Genomic DNA, 14,072 nt, shown 5'->3' with positions numbered 1-14,072 from the left:
TGTAAGGAGGAATTTTTCCCAGCTGTGCACTGTTAATGTTTACTAAGCCTTTAATTATATGTACGATAGATAATTCATATAGTTATACCAGTCATCCCATATGATGTGTTAACTTTGCCCTTAAGTCTTTATTCTATTTGCATGCTGATATCAGATTCATGTTCATGAAAGGAAAATTGTACATGTTCAGTTTCCGCGCTAGTATAAAACTTGTAACCAATGCAAAATTTTCCAAGCCGGATGTGTTACCATGCTAGAGGTAATCCTACCAGAAAATCATACAAGTTCGGACATTCGTACACCACAGCTGAACTATGAAATTAAGACCCATTTCCAAATCAACCTGATCCATCAGATCCTGTAGGATTTATTTTATTTATTTAATTGGTGTTTTACACCGTACTCAAGAATATCAAATCATGTAGAAATGTGTAAGAAATAATATATGAATAGTAATCAAACGAACTGGTGGCATAAGTGAGAAGTATTCGATGCATTTGATTGCAACTGCAAAGTACCGTGCTGAAGCGTGCGGCTTCTCTTATAGAATGAGAACAAGTAGGGCCTATAGCACCACAGTGTTGTTAATAATGCATGTGTGTTAGTCGTCCCGACTAGCATGGGAGTGTTAGGCGTCCCCACTAACATGGGAGTGTTAGGCGTCCCCACTAACATGGGAGTGTTAGGCGTCCCCACCAACATGGGAGTGTTAGGCGTCCCCACCAAGATGGGAGTGTTAGGCGTCCCCACTAACATGGGAACGGCTCATATTCACATAACGTGCACATCTGACGTATTTAATTGCATTTTGATGGAAGCAATCCCGTTGTACATAAAATTAAAGAAAAGCGTGGCTTTCATTAATCCATTAACGTATTAAGTAATTAATAAATAGATTGATAACCACTGATAACTGATAAGGCTGTTAATGTTAGTGGCGCCACTGCTTGGTCAGTCAAATATTTTTGTAATGTGATAAATAATCGTCACAAGGCAATATGTATATAGAAAACTAGAATATCGTTCAACTCCAAACTTAACAAATCTTTGGAGATTGCAGGTTTCTATTCATGGGAACTACTTTATTATTTAAACTGAAGCATGCATGATTAGATCAACACTCTGGTTTCTCTGGCCACCACCTGAAACCGCAAAGCACGTCATGCTGCTGCACACCGAGATTCAACATTTAATATCCGTACACGTTCATACCGGGAGGAAGTACATGTACTTTCCAATTAAGGCCTGTGCTGAATCAGTCAGGCGTCTGCTTCTCACTGAAAACTCTACACTGTAATTCCTGAATTTTTCATGTGCAAAACTGCTAAATCCACCGATGGGACTGTGCGTATGTTGCGCTGATTTCATGTCGGCACTGTTTTGGGTGATATTATTGGCAAGTAAACTCTAACAGCGAAGTGAAAAGATACACTAAAGATTTGAATGTTCAAGAATTATTATGTTTTTTACATTTACACAAAATTACACAAAAGTTATGGAAGATGGTGCTTGTTCTGAACCCATCGAAGGGCATCTTCACTAAACCAAGATAAACAGCTGATAGAAGCGGGCCACCAGGATCTACAACGAATCCAGCAGAAGAACTATTCCTGAAATGTATAATTACTTGGTCTCTTGAGCCTTCATTTATCAAAGAGCAAAACAAATTCCTCTACATCGCCATGTATATGAAATTGACAGCCAAAATCTTTCAGGAACTGTTCATTGCGATGATTATAATGTGGCTAAACCTTGACGACGAAATTATCTGCAGAGAAGACATTTGTCCGTACAGTCTCAAAAGAAATTGGTTCAATCTGTGACGTATGGCGTAAATCACCAATTAAATCAGTCTGTGTCGTTATTAATAACGGATTGGCCACTATAGTCCGCATCTTTCTCGAAACACCTAATCGTTGGATTGGCCACTATAGTCAGCGTCTTTCACGAAACACCTAATCGTTGGATTGGCCACTATAGTCAGCGTCTTTCACGAAACACCTAATCGTTGGATTGGCCACTATAGTCAGCGTCTTTCACACCTTTATATTATTCATGTGTAAATCGTATTCAAGTGCATGTGCGTGATGATAAACCACCACACAACCACAGAATGAGACAAGTGGGGCGTATGTTTGCAATTTTTACTCTTACCGTGTTGGTTTGTAGTTTTCGGGTGGGATTTCCTCTGGTGCCCTACAACCGATATTGAGCCGTGAGTATTGGTCGGTGGCCAATATGTGGCACACGTAGACCCGAAGATGATACCGATTCACGGGCCGTTTCTAATGAAAGCCGCACTCTCTTAATGCCATGACGAAAATATTTCCCACTCTTCGTAAACGAGCAATGACCATCATCAGTTAATCAGCCAGTCGAAAGAATGCATGAGGTCACCAGGAGCAAGTCAAGTATTGTAAATTGTAGCCAGAAAGAACTGGCACTAATTGAAGAAGGCCTCCCAAGGCTATACACAGCGACATACAGCTGGACTTTTGTGAGTCGTGTTTACAAGTCGCGGAAAGGAGTCGCTGTTTATTTATTTATGTCAATCATAAATAGGTAAACCAATGATACAACTAACGCTGTGAATTGTAGTGCTGATTTGACGGGCGAGTCATTAATATGTTCCTACAGTACTAAGACAAATTTCCATCAAAATGCCTGGCAAATGATTCAGTAAAACACGGAATTGAAACCAAACCTTGTAAATTCCAATTAACCACTGTTTGGCGCAAACTTCCGAAATCTCTCATTACTTTCCAAGTGTGGACATAAGAACTGTCTAACATGTCCGCTCTTTCACACCTCATAGAACTTCAGTTCATCTCTGACATAATCAAATTGTATTTATTTTGTTCAGGCAAAAGGTGTAGTCAACAGTATGTTGGACAGACGATTACATCTACGCGTAAATGGCCACAGCAAATTAGTCAAGAAAAAAGAAGCAAAAATTTTTCTACTGCCCACCATAGTCGAATCCACTTCAGCTTTCAACTAAAAGACATAATTTATCCTTCTTCAAAGTATGCCGATTCCGATGTCGAAAAGAAAATCCATGATGTGGAACTATTTTGGATGCTGGAACTTAGTTCAGTATTTCCTTATGATTTAAATGGCAACGTTATGGATGTTGGCAACATGACGTCCTGTTAAATCCACGATTCAAAAACCATTCAAATTCCATCCACGAATTCAACGCAGCCATGGTAGGACGAAGTGTGAATTCACAGCACCTCAACAGAACAACAAATAGCATGCACGTTCTGCGCACAGAATTATATGCACCTCTTCTTAAAATATTAGGTGAAGTGGTAACAGAAATAACATCCACTTCTACACTTTGTGTACCACCTCATGTGATCTGTGTATCCTATTTCCGATTAACCAGTTCCAACAGCTAAAAAGAGACTGTCCCTAAAATTCAATCCACGCCGCCAATGACGAATTGCAAAAAAATGATGATTTCCAAAATCTGCTTATGAGGGCTCCGTGAAACACAAATATGAGAACTAATTACAGTTGTCCTTTCGCCGCTTGAAAACTTAAGATAGAGCCTTCATTCCTTGACACTTTGTGTGTGCTAGTGAAGTAAAAGTTTGTTTACATAATTCATATCAACACTAATTCACGTGCAACAGCCAAACCGTTCAAAAATTACCTGATGACTTTCACAGAAAATACATCATTGTTCCTCCAGGCAAAGCTCCTAATAATATTATATTATTATGTCTGCAAGAATTATTACTACTATTATGCCAATAAGTTCTAAAACAATGTACACTCTGGAGGTACTATTTAAAAATCATCACTTTTTTCTCAAGAAAGGAATTTATCTATACCTCCCAGTCACACCGATGTACCACAATCTTGCTCGATTAAATAAATGCACAAAATGCCGTGTCACTAACTTATATCTGCTCTCGTAACGAAGGCACTGCGAGAGGTACAGTCATTTTGAAAAAAATACTGCTGTGCAATTGAAAAAGAATTCAAGCCTTACTGCATGTACATCCTTAAAAACATTGCACTTCGCCGATGTTCTCCAACAACAACAAGTTTTCTATAAACTGTGGCATACGACAAAATTAAAAGACAGATGTGTAGCCCACAGTATCAACCTATTTATATTTTTCAAGCAATCTGAAATCTTTCACACCATCTCTATTGCCATTTTGGTCGTCGTAATGGCCACTCCTATATTGTCAGATTCCCGAACGGGTTCGAATTGGCATGGCTGAATATTTTTTTTATATAAAGGGTAACAAATCGTCGTCGAAGTATTTAGAACAGGGGTTCGAGCAGCGTTCTTATTGAAAAGTCCATGTGAATATCTACATAGCCGCGCAGAAGGACCTCTAAAGGAAGGGCTTGTTGTGCGGGACGTCACAAGCTGAATAATCATAACTTTCTGGGTGGACTCTGGTAAATACGCATTTCGGCGAAAGTAAATTTTCTTTAATGAATATATTTTTATCTGAGGAACATTGAATATATATTTCTCCAATAAGATTGGAAATGTATCAAAACTGATTTGGGGATAACCATTATGGGAATGCAAAAAAAAAACATTTTGCACACAAAACTGCAAGTTTAATTAAATCAGATGGGCAGGGTAGAGACGTATCAAACGAACTGGAAATACCTGTGGTTAGAGGCTATGGCTGTATCAGATAACCAAGGCAGCGGCATCGATTTAAAGCCAGAGCTGATTTACCTGGAACCCACGCTCTATCGCATTGATCTGATGAACGTGTTAGAAACAATGCCTGGTTATGAGATGTTAAACGGCTGTGTTTCATTATTTATGTGTTGTTGCTGCTTTTGTTTAGCCCATTAATTGCCATCATGGTAGTTTCCAATGATGCACGTGTATTACTGTGAGGATGTTATTGAACACTAACCTATTAATAAATAACCTGACACGTTAAATGTATACATATATATTTGTATCGGTTAGGTTCGGTTAGATCGCTGTTAGCTATATGCGGTGTAATTTTATTTAGATTGGTAATTTTACTGCGTGCAATATATCACATTTGTTCGAGCGACATTTAGGGGTTGGAAAGTTGGAGAGTTAACACTTTAGAAAATGCAAGCACCTTTGGGGGTGGGGGGTGGGTATGTGTCACCAGTTGTAGCACGTAGAATGATGACTAATCTTTCTAATTAGTCTTCTGCAAACTCTCAACCGCCTACAACATAATTAAATCTTCTTCTGACTGTATCTATACCTTTATAAAATGACACCACAAGCACAGGGTTTTATTTGATTTCTGTTACTTAGTTTAATTGCTGAATAAGTGCCCGACTTCAGGTCTTACTAATTAAAGCGCCGTCTATAGTAGCCGCTCCCTGTATACTGAAATGTGGTTCAAATCTTTGAATGAATCTCTCAAATTTACTAACACAATAGAATCTCCCTTTGAAGACACAAAGGCACATGTGAAGTTAAATGAAAGAACTGTCAGACTCCAAAAATATAGTCTTGAATACAAGAACTCTACCAGCCAGACAAATTTTATCAAGCAAATTAAACGTCTAATATGAACTGAACTAAATAAATTATGTACTTTCGACACATATGCGATGCATTTAACTAATCTGGCCCACTGAAAGATGTTTACATTTGACACTGGCTGTTACGCTAACACGTGGATAACACCACTGAAATGTGCGTCCCACAAGTGACCATATAGTTTATAATTTGTGTCACAAACATTTGCTCCTTCCTCCCGTTGCCTCAAGGTCAAATAATAAGTTGAGCTGGCCGTAACTGATAACAAGTTGACTGTAGTTGTTTGTGAATGTATCATGTCTCACCAAACTGGATATAAAAGAAAATGTCACATTTGTGGAAACTATATCCGAATTGGGATAGCGATACATGATGTCAAATAAAATAGTGAAGAACATGTGCATTCCGTGCATGAAAAATTGCAAGTGGTCTTAATTTGAGAGTGCCGCCATTTAACCAACTTGCTTAAGCTCCAAGCTTTCAAGCTCTCAAGCTCCAACTCTGGTATATGCTGAGAAGAAATGAGTTTGTGGTAACGACAAGCCTTAAACATGGTGGGACAGTGGAAAGCCCAAATCTTGTTGAAGTATATGAGGTTTCCAAAATCTTTAAATAAAATGTTTTTAGTCACTGTCATACAGTTGTGCCTTATGGGACAAAGTTTTAGCAAACGTGGCATTTTCATTTAAGCCAATAATATTGATTTTATCCTTTTCAATAACCAAAACATTTCTGTTGATGTTAACAGTGGATTTGTGAATATTTAGATAAAACCCTGTAATGAATATTAATTTCCCGTTTTTCTCATTGCGGTGTATTTAGTGGATGTATATTTGTGAAATAATGTCCACGTTAACTACATCATCGAGAATACACAAAACATTAAGTGCATGATACCATATATAAATATATGTTTTTATACACAAAGGAGAATATTTTCCTTGCCCAAAAGGTCTATACTAATGAAAAGATAATTCATGTGTGATGTTCTTGATTGTGACGTGGAGATACAGTAGGCATCGGGAAATCCCATTGTACAGAACGAACAATAATAAAAATGCTAGTATAATCAATTTATATACCATTTTACCCACAATTACATCAGCAAATTCATATAAAATTAAGGTGACATTAGGAAATGAAACAATAGCTGATAACAGGTATAAGTGAAAATCCAGTAACGAGGGCGCGCTGTCACAAGCAGTTCCATAGTTATCTATATACTATGAAGCATACATTTGCAAAGTAACAACCATTGATCTGGTCACCGCAAACATGCTTTGTGAATGGAGACTAAAGAAACTATACTCCTATTTTTCCTTCAAGCTCACAATGGATCTCCCATTAGGCAGATTTCCCAATGGTATCATTGAACACAATGTTTTGTTTACTTACAAAACAGGAAAGACAATTTGTCTATGATGTGTACTCTCCATTTGTAATTGTTGCGGGATGATTCTCAAGGCGTAGGCCTGTTAGATCAGGTTGAAAAATCTATATTTGGAGGCAACCCACCGTGTGGTATACAAGCACCCAGAAATCGATTTACAGTGTTATCTCTTGCATGTACACCACAAATGTGCCACAATGTGTACTGTACGCCCAAGGGCTATGAAGCACTGGTTCGACTCGTGCAAACTAAACCCTTAGTTTACTCTATTATATAGGCTCTATTTCCAGCTGTTTTGCATCAAAAAAATCCTACTTTTTGTGTAAAATCCGATGAGTTTCATTAATGTAGTCTTTACATCATTCAACTTAGCTATTTTGTGGTCAACACTTTATCATAACGTTTATCGCAACAATACCTTAAACATTATACGGAGAGATTTTTGCGACAAAGAATGACTCCCCCTTATTAATAGGTCAATATTGCCAGAATGTCTAACATGATAGTAAACTGCAAGGCAATAAAGCTTCAAAGATGACAAAATCTTACAAAGGTGGACGACATAACAATACACACTGTGCATAGCTAGCTTATCTTCCACTGTAAAACAGGTCAAAGGCGTACACAAACAGTAAACTCCTTCAAAGGATATAAACAAATAAATGGCGCAATTGTCTATGAGAACTGAATAACGTCCAATGCACAGGTAAGTTATGACGCGTAGTGTTCAAGGGAATTACACATGTCTGAATAATCACATACCATCCTTAACATACAGCTGTGAGGTATAGTGTACATTAGGGATACAATAAAAGATATACAGCACAGAGGGTGAAACCAACACAGTGACGACAGTGTGATAAGGAAACTATTACCAACTTCACCAAGCGGTCTCAGAAATGCATCAAAAACGTAAAAAGTTCGTTTAATTTTCAATAATTACAAATATCCCCAATGGTGAATCTTTCAAACTGGTATCCATCCCGTTAAACCGTTTTAGAATGGATTATAATGTAATACGGGTCAATGATCCGAGCCCTGAGATAAGATGAATCACAAGAACAATTCCGTTATAGGTTTTCACCTTAAAGGTGGAGAAAACATAAAAATGACATAAAGTTCAGATGAAAGGGTGCGAAAAGTTATTCCTAAATGTGGTCTGCAATATTTTTTCCGATCATAAGGAGAAAAAGACACTGGAAAATAATTTTTATATGGTGGGTATTTGGGACCACCTTTTGGTATTTATAGTCTTCGTTTATTAATGCCATAAAAGAGGATGTAACACAGATTTAATAAATATTTTTTCACTAGAATTTGTTCTTTTTAGCCAACAAATGTATTAAACCTCAATTTGGATCAAATTTATCGTTTTGATATGTTAATAAATATTATCATAATTTAAGTTAAATGCATATGTTTCAATATAAACAACAAATTTACACTCAAATAAATTTATTAGACAAGCATCACATCATTATTTACAACATTATTATGCGACAACGATAAATACCAAAATTTTTCAAATAGCCGTTTCTTTTGGAAATAAAAATCAAAAAAAAAATAAGTTTTGACGCTGAGTCCAATATAGTTTGTGTCCACAATATTTAATAATCATCAGAAGCAATTGGTAACTACTGTTCTCCTGATGTTCTTAAATTTTGCAGACGGTAATAACATCATGTCGTGAAGTTCGCATTCTACCCGGTCGAGTCGATGCTCTAGATACTACTGTGTTAACTGTAAACTTACAGTCTTTGTGATTCACGAACAATCGGCGTGATAGGACTTGAAACCTGTTTTTGGCGCACAGTTTTTACAGAGCACACGTCAAATGAATCATCTGAGATCCAGGCTGCATGTAGTAACATGACTCAAATGGGTTTAAAAGGGAGCGAAGGTGTGAACATGATCTACCAATCGCAGGGCTACATGATGTAGCAAAGGTCACCGTACAAACGCTCAGGGCCAGTTACTACATCGACAGTCAGACTGGCGTTCTGGCCGACGTTCATTCTTAAGATCGGCATTTCAATGTACCTTCTTGCCTCAACGAACAGTGGGCGTTGAAAATATAACCGCACGAAGACGTCAAACTTGCCCAACCTAAATGAGAACTGTATACCGATGATATCTGAAAGTGCAGCCTCAGAGATCACCGTGAAGACACAGAATTCACACCAGTTTTCCTAATTTGCGGTATAGCGCTTCGATCTTTATACAAATTACACATCCTGGTTAGGTTATTCCGTATAAGCCTTTAAACATTTTTGGAGTAATTACTCCAAAGGGGAACTCGTAAAACTCTCTCTCGCCTTTTTCAAGATGACCCAAAGATGTGAACTTCCCTTTATAACGTCACAATTATCGGTCTATTTGAGGATTGACTGAAACTTTTTTTCAATTCAATGGGGTATGTACAAAAAGACAGCTGTGCAAACTGTATGTATTGGGATATTCATACAGTTTGCACAGTGTTTTTTTCTTTCATTGTTCATACCCCAATGAACTGAGTCTACGGCAGATGGGAAATGCATGTTTTACGCGGGCATGGTCATGTTTATTTTTAGTAAAAGTACTCCGGAGGGGGCGGAGCGTAAATATTTTTTAGGTTCATCGAGGTATGAACGCCGAAAATTGGCCAATCAGAAAGCTTGTTATCGCTTGAACACAAAGGAAATTTAATTATATTTTTTGCGGCGAAACAATGAGCTGACTTAAGTAGATCCTTCAGTTTAGACTGATACGAACCTTTCCTATCTTCAAGAGCATCAGAACCTTGTTGAACCATCATGTACCTTGTTCACAACAGACCATCGAATATGTTACGACACTCGGCTGTTACACGGAGTACTGGTATTCAAAGTGAATTTATTCTGTACAATCGACAGTGATATACTGTTCCGATCCATTGCACAAGTGACACACCTTTTGTTCCAGTTGTCCATTCAGCTTGATATTAATTGGTGTAAAAAAATAACAACAATTCAGTCACAAAATCGAGCACTGAATAGCTGTTAAGGGTAAAGTGCTACCATACGCGGAAAGGGAAAGGCCAAGTCACACTGGTGTAAAAAGCCTGTTAAAAACTCTATTAACGAGATTGATATGTTATCATTGAAGGCATTAACCCACATTTCATACTTCACTATACACAGGTATACAGTATTAGACAGCCAAATTAACTTGCCGTGTTTGCTTTCAGGTTATCTTCGTAAATAGTATTGCAACTGTAGTCGTATGAATTGTAAACTGTATCTGGTTTGTAACGCTTTATTCGGCTTCCATTACTATAGCTTTGGCACACACTCCGAAGGTGTACGTTTATAACCATATTACATATAACTATACTGAAATATATGAGTACAATTTAGAATGCGCCTACAACAGACACGATTTATTTATGGTACCCTGTTGTTTAGCGTGCTAACACAGCACAGACCCGAGAACCTCTCACCAGTGCGATATCTGTGAGTTCAAGTCCTCTCTGGTCGTACGTGGAAAGGTCTTTCAGCAACCAGCGAGTGGTAATGGGTTTCCCCGGGCTCTGCCCGGTTCCTTCCCACCACAATGCTGGCCGTCGTAAAATATACCTGAATATGGCGTTAAACGCCAATCAAATAAATAGATAAATAAACATTTATAGTACAACTAAACGTTCACATTACTTCTGAGACGTCTTGCCTATCATTCACCAATATATAAATGTCGATGGAAACAATGGATTCTCACAATCACACTTCAATGAATTAATGTGGACATGTCAAGATGAGAGCTCAACGTTCGGATTCAACAACGTTCTGTAGTAGCTAAAATACGTAGTGAGTCAACGGTTTTCGGTTTCACATAACAGTTTGTATCAAAAATATATGGGATACAAAACATAAGGCCAACCAACAGGCTAACCATGCCATCATTCCCTGATAAAAGCTATCGAAACACTTGTACATTACTGCCTAGCAATGAAACCTCTATGCATGACAAATTCGGACGCTGCGAGAACAATGAAAGCGCTTATTTACCTGAGGACACAAGGAAGAGGTTGAAAAGGGAAAATCAATAAGGGATATTTATTCACTGTATGGTAAAATACAATTTGTCTTGTGATTTATTGTTCCTCTTGTCTGTGGACTCAGAATGTTGAGAATACTATCGTAGATTAATTATCTACACTTCACAGCAATATCCGGGCTAAAAAGTATCTGCTAACCAAGTTCTAATCGACTGTAATTAAGATTATCATATGGATATTTCGGTTACATGCAGGTGATTATACAGCATAAATTGTCACAAGTATAGTGAAGAAGCTAATAAATTCAAACACTTACCATCTTTGCAGTTTGATCCAGATTCACTAATCCGACGACACAAAGGATTATCAAAATATAAAATACAGAGGGTTATGCCCTGGGTAAGATGTTCATATCTGCCAAGTATAGGCACTGACTATAAACCATTTCCTGCTTGAAGCTGTTCCAGCTGTTAGATCCTCTTCGACCAAGGCCCTGCCAGCCGCGTCCAGTCACGCTGTGTCCAGATACACCGCATACAATCGAGTCTACATCTATGAAACACTTCTTGGAGGCCGTCTGATTCCTCTCTGATTGTCAGCAGGTGGTTTCTCCGCTTTGGTGTGTGCAGCAAACAAATCAATAATGCCATCAATACATCCATATAATACCTTCTACCCAACACATTTAATTGCATAATTGCCTCATTAGATAATTTTCCCACCAGAAGTAATAAAATTAGCACCAACTGGCGATTAGCTCAGATCGGTCGAACTAATGGCCTATACGCAATGAGTGTCTATTAATTTCACCCCCTATATTGAAGTCAGACGTGTTATTGCTATGAAGGAGAGCTCGCGGGTCCTTGATCTTATAGAAGAGCGTTATGAGGAAGGGGTTGAAATGACAGATGAGCACTATGTGGTTGATAGCCGAAAGAATATTGTTTCTGTTATAAACAATAGGGCCTACTTGTTTTTACAGAACATTAACACATAACACAAACTGGAAATCCATAAGATTAATCTACACGTGTGCGCCTTTAAAGAATATATCTAATACAACTATCACATCGACTATAAGCACTGTTCATAGGCCTACCTGAAGAGTTGACTTTCGTGAAACCTATCGGTGTGGAAACACGGCAAAACGTGAAACACGAAAAATAACGCAAATCTCGGGGGGGGCTTACCATAATACGGAAACACCATGGGTCCGTTCCATTCGCTCCTCGGTGTCCTCTGGAGGAGACGGTGACCACTGATGTGTCGTTTCAATGGACACTAGAAAAGACCAGTGGCGCCACAGCCGCCAACAAGTATGACACTGGTGGAGTCGGTGGCGTGTATTGTAGAGTCTTAACTCACTCGAGTTGACGCGACACACTATGCCCTCCGGTGGCCTCTGAATCCGCAAATCTCTTGAAGATAGGAAAGGTATGCAACAAAGTCATCCGCCTAACGATTTGTCGTGTATACGTTCGCAGCATAGCTCTCATTGCTCCCATACCTCTAGCTGGCTACAATTCACATGCCTCCAGTGAACATTGCTAATGAGATACTACCGCATCCGTTTTGATTGTGTCATTTTCTGTTATTTAAAACTGATGCACAGACTTGGGTCTATCGCAAATTTCAAACTGCAGGTTCCTTCAATGTCTCATGGAATCTGTAATGCACTGTTAAGGGAAAAATACAAGGCGATCATATGATATTGCCGGAATAAACATTATGACCTGCAAATCAAATATAGCATCATTTAAAAATCTGTAGACAGAAACCAACGGCCGTGGTTCAAATTTCTGACATATCTTGGTACAGGTTTCTCATTCTAGCATCTACAGCTTTTGTTCTCTAACGCAAAGGGTGATTTCCAAAATAGCGAATATCCTTTAATAAAATACAAAACATGCATTTTACAGACAATTCGACGTCTACCGGTGGTCTTACATTATAATCTAAATCGACAGTACATATGCTCGGAAAATCATTTGTCAACGGTTTTGACTGTAGTTTTATGTAAGTATCTTAATATTGGTTGCAATGAACAGGAAAACCCTGAATTTTTCACATTCTCGACTTTTGTTACGTATAGCTCCTTTAACTGAATATGAATCAAAAGCAAGATTTCTTGGCTTTCAAATTGAAGATCATGTGTACTAAGTTTCAAAAAATTCCAATAAAAACTGTCTGACAAGTAGGGTTAAAAAAATGCGAATCTGCGCAAACCACACAGGGCACAATTTCAAATCCTTGCTAAAAACACACCTATTTCAAGAAGTCTCCTGCACAGTTATGGGGAGAGATGAATAATTCTAACAATTACAGCAAGGCTTATGATTGGAAGGTTTGAACCCCAAACTACAATTAACTGCGGTTTCACGGCTTCCAAGCAGTCTTCATGAGAGGGTTTCATCTTCTGCATCAATGCAGAGCAATTTCGGAGCATGACCATATTTGTAACAGTCGTGAAGAAGCATAGTGGCGTTGGTATTATATGATATACAGCTGTATAACTTTATGACCTTTACTTGATGGCTGATTTGATGACATTATGTTCCCCCAACACCACTCTCAACAATGTAATCCTGAAACTTGTAGTATCAGGTCAAAAACTCAAGTGGCTTGAGTGAACTCGATAAATATTACCAGAAGTCCATTACCTAGAAGTACGCACCTTCCCTATAGCTAGTCTTCACTGCATTTTACTCTATTCTTCCATCTCTAACACATTATGTGACCTATCTGCGCAGCCATGTATTTCTTTCTCTCTATTGCGCAGCTAACGTTTAAGAAACCGCTGATGCATGGTGGGATCCAAACGCGGTTGTGTTTAAATAGACTTTAAAAATGACGACTTCGGAGAGTTTTGTAAAAGGACAACAAAGTCTGTGAGAGTAATTGTTTAGAGTTGCTTGGAAATATGGAAATAGTCAGTGGAGTTTATAACTGCATGCCAACAATGATTACCGAAATCGTAGTTTTTAAATACGGAGTTTTGGTTGCAAGGTGTGACCAGCTCTTGTAGCAGCCGTTTTCAATTAGATTTCCCATAATACAGTTCACAATTTCCACCCGCGAGGTTGGCATATTTCTCCACCAGTTTCCACAGTTTCTAATATTAGCAATTGCCAGAGTGGAATGAATTCGTTTTC

The sequence above is a fragment of the Liolophura sinensis genome, chromosome 7 (assembly GCF_032854445.1).
Source record: "Liolophura sinensis isolate JHLJ2023 chromosome 7, CUHK_Ljap_v2, whole genome shotgun sequence".
NCBI lineage: Eukaryota > Metazoa > Mollusca > Polyplacophora > Chitonida > Chitonidae > Liolophura > Liolophura sinensis.
Note: the sequence above shows the minus strand (reverse complement) of the source record.